Source organism: Jaculus jaculus, chromosome 2, assembly GCF_020740685.1.
Source record: "Jaculus jaculus isolate mJacJac1 chromosome 2, mJacJac1.mat.Y.cur, whole genome shotgun sequence".
Classification (NCBI taxonomy): domain Eukaryota; kingdom Metazoa; phylum Chordata; class Mammalia; order Rodentia; family Dipodidae; genus Jaculus; species Jaculus jaculus.
Window position 1 is genome coordinate 65,789,207 of NC_059103.1, and position 10,522 is coordinate 65,799,728.

Sequence of the window (10,522 nt, forward strand, 5' to 3'; positions counted from 1 at the left end):
CCAATCTCAATAGCTGTATTCTCTCATATAATTGTAGCTGAATGCGTAGAAGAAGTTTGAGCCCAAAGATTTCATTTCTGTGCCATATTCCTCTTCTCACATCAGTCCATCTCTATGTAATGCAAGCCTGAACAAGTTCTCAGGGCATGGGCATAACAGCAAGCCTCTCACACAAACTTCTAGCCCACTCCAGACAAAGCTCCTTTTTACCCTCATAAGCCAAACCTCACAGTTCATAGTTCTTTCTGCATTCAGGTCTTGCAACTATGACCAGAATAATCCATCAAGCTGTACTTAAAGCACTGCAAGGCATCTCTTAGGCCAAGGTTTCAAATCCTTCCACATTCCTCTTGAAAATCAGCTCTAAAAGGCCAAAGCCACACAGTCAGGTGCCAGCAGCAACCCTATTCTCGGTGCCAACTACACTGTTGCAGTCTGGTTAGCATTGCTGGCAGAAATCACCCAACAAAGAATAGCTTTTGGGGAAAAAGGGTTTATTTTGGCTTACAGATTCGAGGGGAAGCTCCATGATGGCAGGGGAAAACGATGGCATGAGCAAAGGGTGAACATCATTCCCTGCAACATAAGGTGGAAAATAGCAACAGAAGAGAATGCCAAACACTGGCATGGGGAAACTGGCTATAATACCCATAAGCACGCCCCCAACAATGCACTGCCTTCAGGAGGCGTTAATTCCCAAATCTCCATCAGCTGGGAACCTAGCATTCGGAACACCTAAGTTTATGGGGGACACCTGAATCAAACCACCACACCATGCATTCACACACACACACACACACACACATGCACACACACGTAAATAATTTTTTTTAAGTTGGCAAAGCCAGGCGTGGTGGTGCACACCTTTAATGCCAGCACTAGGGAGGCAGAAGTAGGCGGATTGCTCAGAGTTTGCAGCCACCCTGAGACTACATAGTGAATTCCAGGTTAGCCTGGGCTAGAGGGAGACCCTACCTTGAAAAATGAAAACAAAAACAAAATAAAACAACAACAACAAAAGGTGGCAAATAGGGACAGCTTCAAGGCTTTTTCTGGAATTTTTTGTGCTTTCCACCCCCCTGCTGACAGGCTCTTCCAGAGTCCGTCCTCTACTCCTTGAGCCACCAACCAATCAAGGTCTTCCAAATACATTTAGATTTAACCAATGAAGCCTAGCTGAATTGGATGCCTAATTTATATCTTCAAAGTTATAAGACCTGATCCAAGTCAGCATGTGGACTCACAAGAAACCTCCAAGCTTGGGAGTTTTCTGCTGTACTTTCTTTTTTTTAAAATATATTTTATTTATTTATCTATTTGAGAGAGAGAGAGAGAATGGGTGCACCAGGGCCTCCAGCCACGGCAAACAAACTCCAGACGAATCGAACCAGGATCCTTTGGCTTTTCAGGCAAATGCCTTAACCGCTAAGCCATCTCTACATCCCCCTACTATCCTTTCTTAAAATAAACCTTAACTTCTCTGTGTCTGCCCTTACTAACTGTAAGTTGTAGGACCAAAGCTTGAGAATCACTGGCTTGGAGAATTCAAGTGACTAGTGTCAGGCATTCTAATCCCTAAATTATCAAAACTGGTAACAATAATAAAAAAGTATCTTTTGACAGGTCTTTAGTTAGGTCTAGATTCCTTACTTACCACATGGGGAGAAAAGAAATAAAACTTAGAACAAGATTTTCATGATGAGAAGACAGCTTGAAGTGTTTCCTGACCAGCAGATGGCGCACTTCTCCTCAAGTAGGAGACTGTTGCAGTCCGGTTCCCATTGCTGGTAGAAATCACCCAACCAAGAGCAGCTTCTGGGAAAAAGAGGTTTATTTGGCTTACAGGCTCGAGGGGAAGCTCCACGATGGCAGGGGAAAACGATGGCATGAGCAGAGGGTGGACATCACCCCCTGGCCAACGTAAGGTGGAACACAGCAACAGGAGGGTGTGCTAAACACTGGCATGGGGAAACTGGCTATAAAGCCCTTAAGCCCGCCCCCAACAATACACTCCCTCCAGGAGGCATTAATTCCCCAATCTCCATCAGCTGAGAACCTAGCATTCAGAACACCTAAGTTTATGGGGGACACCTGAATCAAACCACCACATTCCGCCCCTGGCCCCCATAAACTGATGTCCATACATGATGTAAAATACAATGCATTCAGTCTGACTTTAAAAGTCCCCATAGTTTTTTATCAATCTCAATGATGTTCATACATCCCCATAGTTCAAGATCTTTTAACTGAGCCATAATACCAAAATATAACCTCAAAAAACCCAGAATGGCACAGAATAAATATTCATACTGCAAAAGATGGCATTGGGCATAGCAAAGAAACATTCAACCAATACAAGATTTAAAACAACCAGGGCAAATATCAAAATCTGTAGCTTCAAGTCCAGCAACTCTAGCCAGTGACAAATCTTCAAGTCTGATAATTCTAACTAGCAACAAGTCTCTGGCATTCCAATTCCGCCCCTCCAGCTAGGCTACTCACAGTCCTGGAAAACTTCATCGGGGCCGGCAGCTCCTCGGCAGCCATCTCATGGTCCCGGCATCTCCACTGGGTCTCCACTGCAAGCCACGGTTCATCCTCATGGCCCCATGGGGTCTCTACGCAGGCAACCAGCAAACCTGCTTCACACTGACCATGGCCATTTCCAAAACACAAGACCGTGTTGCAAACTCAATGACCCTCTTTCCAGCATTTCTTATACTCCACAATACCAGGTAGGGTGCCAACTTGTTAATCCAGGGGGGAATAAAGCAGACTTTGAAGAGCAGGACACTCCTTGAGCACTCAGGCCCCTTCAAAAGAGTCTACATTCTTCTTGTTGCCCCAGCGCAGGTCAGCTAGCCCAGTCTCAAAGGTTGTAATCTCTCAGTTGCAGCTGAACAGGCAACAGTTCACCCAAAGATTTTTCTTTCTGTGCCATATCCCTCTGCACACACCAGTTCATTTCTACGCAAAGCAACCTTGCACAACTTCTCAGGACACGAGCATAAGAGCAAGCTTCTCACACAAACTGCTAGCCCAGTCCAAGCACAGCTCTTTCTCACCCTCATGAGCCAAACCTCACAGTCCATAGTTCTTACTGGCTTCAGGTCTTTCAGCTCTGACCAGGATAGACCATCAAGCTGTACTTACAGCACTGCAAGGCATCTCTTAGGCCAAGGTTTCAACTCCTTCCACATTCCTCTTGAAAATCAGCTACAAAAGGCTGAAGCCACATAGTCAGGTGTCTAGCAGCAACCCCACTCCTGGTACCACTTTACTGTTGCAGTCCGGTTCGCATTGCTGGTAGAAATCACCCAACCAAGAGCAGCTTCTGGGAAAAAGAGGTTTACTTGGCTTACAGGCTCGAGGGGAAGCTCCACGATGGCAGGGGAAAACGATGGCATGAGCAGAGGGTGGACATCACCCCCTGGCCAACAGAAGATGGACCACAGCAACAGGAGGGTGTGCCAAACACTGGCATGGGGAAACTGGCTATAAAGCCCTTAAGCCCGCCCCCAACAATACACTCCCTCCAGGAGGCATTAATTCCCCAATCTCCATCAGCTGGGAACCTAGCATTCAGAACACCTAAGTTTATGGGGGACACCTGAATCAAACCACCACAGAGACAACGGGAGCTTCTGATACAGTAACCCCAAAGGAATTCAGAACTCAGGCTGCAGGGTAAAGATTTCAAACCCATATCTCTCTGGTTTGATTGCCATCCTTCTCTTCCCTCATTTAGAAGGTTCAGTGTCTAAGAGATCAGGAGAAAAATCTCCCCTTCTTGTTCACCATGAAGCCTAAGTCCACCAGATTCAGTGAGAGTGGCTGGCAAAGCACTCAGGAAGTGATATTCTTCTCTGAGGGGACAGCACAGGGCAGGAAGGAGGACCAGAACCAGGCCCGCTGGCAAGATCGCTTCCATGTCACAGATGCCTCAGCTCTGACCTTAGCGGTGTGTTCCCCCTGAAATATTCCAAAGATGTAGTTGATAAATTTAATAAAAACTCTTACTTATGTTATGTATTTGATTGCCCCTCCCCATGTGTATGTGTGAATGGGGTGCCAACGGACCAAGTTGGTATGTCAGTCCTTACCTGCCACCTTGTTTGGGACAGTCTTTTTAATTGATAGCAGTTGAGTATGCCAGGCCCACGTTTCTGGTATTGTCTGATCCACCTCCTGTACCGCCTAGAGGCTTGCAGGGATTACAGACGCATAAGCTATTGCCTCGGGCTTTACAAGGGTTATGGGGATACATTCTCTGCTCATCAGGCTTGTGTGGCAAGCTTTAAATGACTGAGTGATCTTCCCAGCCCAGGTATTTGTAATTTCAAGGAAGATTTTCAGCAATCAAAGTCTTTGAAGGTCCTAGCCATTATTTTTTAATAGCAAAACACTTCAAATATCATGAGTGATAAAACAATTTTATAGCACAAAGGACGTAGGTACTTCTGAAACTAACCCTGACAGCTTCCCAAACAGCATGTGAATGTGTCAGCTTAATCATTAGTAACCCATCATCTACATTTCTCTGTTTGACCAGAGTTCTGGAGTAAATGTCCTTGCACTGTGCTGTACCCGCCTGACAATTCTGCAGCATGGTGAGAGTGCAATGTGTGTGGCTAACTCAGTTTTGGAGTGTGCTTAATTTCAAGAATCTGAAGTAAAGCAACTGGCACACACCTCTTAGTCACCCGCTTATGCAGAGCCAGATGCTGAGGAGAGCCAGGGTGACAGTGTGCTTCCTGTTCTGAGGGCCTTGCACAACCTAAGCAAGTCACTTGGCCTGAAGAAATCTCCATAGGCATGTAAAACCACAGCCCCACACCTGACTCAGCATCTCCCTAAATTCCCACCCCACTGCCGATGAAGACAAACGTCTTCTAACAAGGCCTGTGAAAATCTCCCAAGCACTTTTCACTGCAGCAGATCTTCTGTTTATTAGGTAATGATTTTATAAATGTTCTTTCCAGTTATATGCTTACATGTAATAGTTCAGTAGGTGTCTTTCTACCTAAACAGACCAATAAGTGATTACAACGTCATTACAATGAATGATGCTGGGGAAACTATTCACAAGAAGTAAAACAGGGTCAAGTGAAACATGTTAAGTAGAAAATGAGGGGCTGGAGAGATGGCTTAGCGGTTAAGTGCTTGCCTGTGAAGCCTAAGGACCCCGGTTCGAGGCTCGGTTCCCCAGGTCCCACGTTAGCCAGATGCACAAGGGGGCGCACGCGTCTGGAGTTCGTTTGTAGTGGCTGGTAGCCCTGACGCGCCCATTCTCTCTCTCTCTCTCTCTCTCTCTCTCTGCCTCGTTCTCTGTCTGTTGCTCTTAAATAAATGAATAAAAATAAAACCCCCAAAAAAAATTAAAAAAGTAGAAAATGATTCACAGTATACATCTGATACTTCCATGGAGGGAGGTGCTCAAAATTTGATACCTGGACCTCTTACATTCAAGTTGCCTAGGAGAAAGTTAAAAATCCAAGGGCTGGAGAGATGGCTCAGTGGTTGAGGTGCTTGCCTGCAAAGCCTAAGGACTGGAGTTCAATTCCCTAGTGCCCATATAAAGCCAGATGCATAAGGTGGTGCATGTGTCTGGAGTTTGTTTACAGTGGCTAAAGGCCCTGGTGTGCCCATTCTCTTTCTCTCAAATAAATAAATTGATTAAATAGTTTAAAAAAAACCTACATCAAAGGTTACTGTGGACTCACTTTATTCTCTATTAGTAAAAACCTAAAAATAATATATTTTTATCAAACTTTTTTAGGTGATTTTTATTTCACTAAAACTTGAAATTCACCAGCATAGTGCTTTTGCACCTAGGAAAACGAACATTTGAATCCTAGACTTGCCACTTACGGACAAATTAACCCATCTATTATTTGAGTCTGGAATGTTCCCCACAAGCACATGTGTTAAGAAATGCTTAGTGTCCTGCAAGTGGCACTATTGGAAGGTGGTGGAAAGTTTAAAAGGCTGGGCCTGATAGGTCATTTGGAGGCCATCTTTGAAGAGAAGTGAGATCATAGTCTCATTTTTCTCTCTCTTTTTTGAGGTATGGCATTACTTTAGCTCAGAGTGACCTGGCACTCACTCTGTAGGCTGGCCTCGAACTCAGTGATCCTTCTACTTCTGCCTCAGTGCTGAGGTTAAAGATGTGTACCACCATGCAGGGCTTCATTTTCTCTACCATGTGGAGAATGGACCTTCGCTGCCCCTGACGCCTGCTGCCTCTTAACAGAAAGCAATGGAGCCAACTAACCAACCCTACATACACCAAGACCTCCAGACAAGACCTCCAGAAACACAAGGAAGTATACCTTTCTCAGTTGCTTACCTCAAGTATGTTACAGTTACTGAAAAGTGACTAACGCAGAACCCACATTTAGTTTACTTACCAGGAACACAATAATCTCTTGAGCTAGTTAAGGTGGTCAAGTGAGTTGTATACATGGTGCTTAGCAGATTCTGGTTCACAGAAAGCACCAGGGCTGTGGCTGAGGAGAGCACTGGGGTAGACAACCTGCCTAGCATGCACGAAGTGCCAAGTTTGATCTTCAGAACCAAATAAAAAATGTAAATAAATAAATCAGGTAAGCATTCACTAAACGTTAGAATTATCCTATAAATTCAGTAAACTGAGTAACTTATAATAAAAAACTGTTTTAAATCACTGAGGAAAATTTTCAATTACCAAATTTTACTTTATTCTAGTAATACTGTGGTAGTTTAAAATGTAAAATGTCCCCCATAGTCTCGTTTGTGATTGTCTCACACTCAGTCCCCAGCTGGTGGAAACTTTGGGAGATGGAGATGTGTAGGAGATGTGTCACTGAGAGCAGAGCCTGGGATTTTCAGTCCAGGCCCACTTGCCAGTGCTAGATAGCTCCCCTTCCTGCTGCTGATGAGATGTGATCCCAACCTGTCTGCTCTGCCACGCTTTCCCTGCCACGAGGGAACCTTCCTCCAAAACTGTAAGCTAAATAAACACATTCCTTCCATAAGTGACTGTTTTTTCAAGGTAGGGTCTCACTCTGGCCCAGGCTGACCTAAAATTCACTATATGGTCTCAGGGTGACCTCAAATTTATGGTGATATTCCTCCCTCTACCTCTCGAGTGCCAGGATTAAAGGCGTGTGCCACCACGCCTGGCTCAAAAGTGACTTTTGGTCAGGTGTTTTGTTCCAGCAAGAAGGTACTACATAGGTTCATGTTATTACTAAAAGATAGTGCCTCTGTTGAGTGCACAGAGACATGGAGAGTACTCAGTTTTCAGAACTCACTTGAAGACCCTAAGCATTCATAAACTCCACCAAAGATATCACAGTCCCATCCAAATGATACGACCTTAAAATTTGTACAAGAGATTCAATGACTGATATCTGCCTAGTGATCAACAGAAGCCAGATAATGGAGGCAAATGTAATAGAAGATCCAGTAATGCAGCAGATGCTTGCTGGTGAAGATGGTTCTCTGGGAAGTGGACTGGACGCTGAGCAGAAGTAAAGCTGTCGTCCTACCCCTACAGTTGACGCAGGCTGTGGTACCACCACATCTGCATGCACACAGCATTCCTCAGTCAATGCTCCTGCTAAGTAAGTCATCCAGACAGCCTACGAATCTACATCCAAGGTGAACTAAATAAATACCTACACCCAAGGCTACTTCAGACTAATCTGAATCTGTTACTGAGTTACTTCACTAGTCTCAACCTGGAAAATGTAGACACACACCCTCACTCTGCTGCCGGTGCTTATGCTCACTCTAGACGAAGGCTCTGGCTGGCTTCCTGGTCCACCCAGGTGTCAAAACACGACAAGAAAGAGCATTTGTTTGAGAAATTTCCTCCTACATGAATCCTAGGAAGTACTGTGGAGCGTAGGGACCTCTGATCTTGTGGGGTCTTAATCAACCCTGTACTCCCTACTTTCCACATAGAGAAAGAGGTCATTCTTGTTAATGTAGGGATGGCGGGGGGCTGGGAGATGCTGTGGAACAATAAAACCCAGCAGGCCAGTCTTCTGAAATTCATAAACGGTTATTTTTAGCCACATCATTCAATTTTGCATCCTGCTAGGGAAGTGAGTGTCTACCCAAGATCACATGAACAGACCTGCTGCTGGGTGCTCCTCCTGGCACAGGATCTGACAGCTTGCATGTCACCCAGAGGCACTACCCAATCTTCACACAGGACAGCAGGGTTTGCGAGGCAGGAGACAAAAAATCTCCTTGGCTAGGGCTTGCCTTTATATATATGTTGACATCCCCAACACCTACAGAATACAAAGAAAGTCGTATGTCCCAGGCCTTCTACCTCATACCTAACCCTACTGCCCATTCTTCTCAGTGCTCAGGTGCACTTTAATGTTGGTTTTTTTTTTTTTTTTTCCTGAGGTACAGTCTCACTTTAGCCCAGGCTGGCCTGAAATTCACTGTCATCTCAGAGTGGCTTTGAACTCATGGTGATCCTCCTATCTCTGTCTCCCAAGCGCTGGGATTAACGTTTTTATTTATTTTTTGTTTTGTTTTGAGGTAGGGTCTCACTTTGGCCCAGGCTGACCTGGAATTAATTATGTTGTCTCAAGGTGGCCTCAAACTCTAGGCGATCCTCCTACCTCTGCCTCCCGAGTGCTGGAATTAAAAGTGTACACCACCACGACTGGCCTTTTTTTTTTTTTTTTTTAACTTACTAGTTTCATCCATTCTGTTCCTTTCCCCCATTTAACATGCAAAATTCAGCCCACATGCCGCAGTACACGGCAAGAGGATCGCTGTGAGTTCAAGGGCAGCCTGAGACCACACAGTGAATTCCAGATCAGCCTGGGCTAGAGCATGACCTTAGCCACCAACCCACCACCCAAAAAACACCAAAATTCAGCCCAAAGGATATAACCTTTAGAACGCCTTATTCCCAGTGCACCTTTGTCTCCGGGTCCTTACCCCAACATATGGCAACCATTCAGAGCACAGGGCCTGGAAGCAGACAGCACAGGGGTTAACAGTGACCTAGATATGTATGTGTTCCTTAGGTAAAGTATTTTTCTTGGCCTTGGGAGATTAGTTGGACAAAATGCTTGCTGTACAAACATGACAAGTTCAGATCCTCAGATTCCACATAAACTAAAGGTGGCTGACACTGTCTGTAATCCTAGCACTCCTATGCTGAGATGGAAAGAAGAGACAGGAGAACGCAGGGTACTAGCCTGGCATATGCAGCAGTGAACAAGAGATCCTGTTTCAAACAAGGTGGAAGGCAAGGGCACTCAATATTGTCCTCTGATCTCCACATGCACACTATGGCACATATGTGCCCACATTCACACACACTAACACCCACACCCACCTCTCCACACAGAGATATTAAAAAAATAAAACCTTTTACTCTTGTGCTTGAGTCTCACGTATGATCTACTTCTTGGGAGTGTTGGAAAGAAGTTCTAGGCATGTAGTAAGTATGCAACAAACACTGGCTATGAGCCACACTTACAGTATTAACTGACACACTTTACTGCAGCCTGGCTCACTTGTTTTCTGTGAAACCTCAGGGATAGGAGTACTGGGGCTCACTACCTACTGAATTTGAACTGGAAGGACCCTTCTTGGAGGAAGAGCAGCGGAAGTGTGGACAGCAAAAGAAATAGCATCCTGGGTGAAGATAATGTTCTCCCATGAAGACACAGAGAGTAGAGATATGTGTGGTGGCTGCAAGGGGTGGAGAGTTACCACAAGCAGAAGAGCACGGGAGGCTGAGAGAGACAGAACAATCTGAGGGCCTGTTCAGACAAGGCAGGTGACTGGAGGCCTGCTCCATGGGAGGGAATACATCCCTGATACTGAAAACCTGCAACAGGTGGAGTCATGAACACTAGGGGTGTAACGTCTGAGGCTGTCTGGCTAAATGTATATACTATGCTCACCAAACTGCCCAGTAAGCATGTCTCTTAATATTCATACCCTTATATTAATGCTACTCTTAACTTTTGGCTATAGAAGCTTCTCTTTTTCAGATGAAAGTGACCTTGGAATGACTCAGAAGGCATCATGGTGCTAAGAAGTAACAGAGGAGTACTCAGCACTACGATATCTCTATCACATCTTCCAAGACTCAGGGTCCACTGAGGAAGAGGTGGTAGAAAGAATGTAAGAGCCAAAGGAAGGATAGGACTCCTTATAACGTGCTCCTCCAGACAAAAATGGCCTGGGTATCCATGACTTCACAGTGCCTGACACTACCTACACAAGACCATCATGGAGGAAAAGATCATGACATCAAAATAAAAGACAGACTGGGCTGGAGAGATGGCTTAGCAGTTAAGTGCTTGCCTGTGAAGCATAAGGACCCCAGTTCGAGGCTCAATTCCCTAGGACCCATGTTAGCCAGATGCACAAGGGGGCACATGCATCTGGAGTTCGTTTGCAATGGCTGGAGGCCCTGGCATGCCTGTTCTCTCTATCTGCCTTTTCTGTCTCTGTCGCTCTCAAAGAAATAAATAAAAATAAATAAACGAAA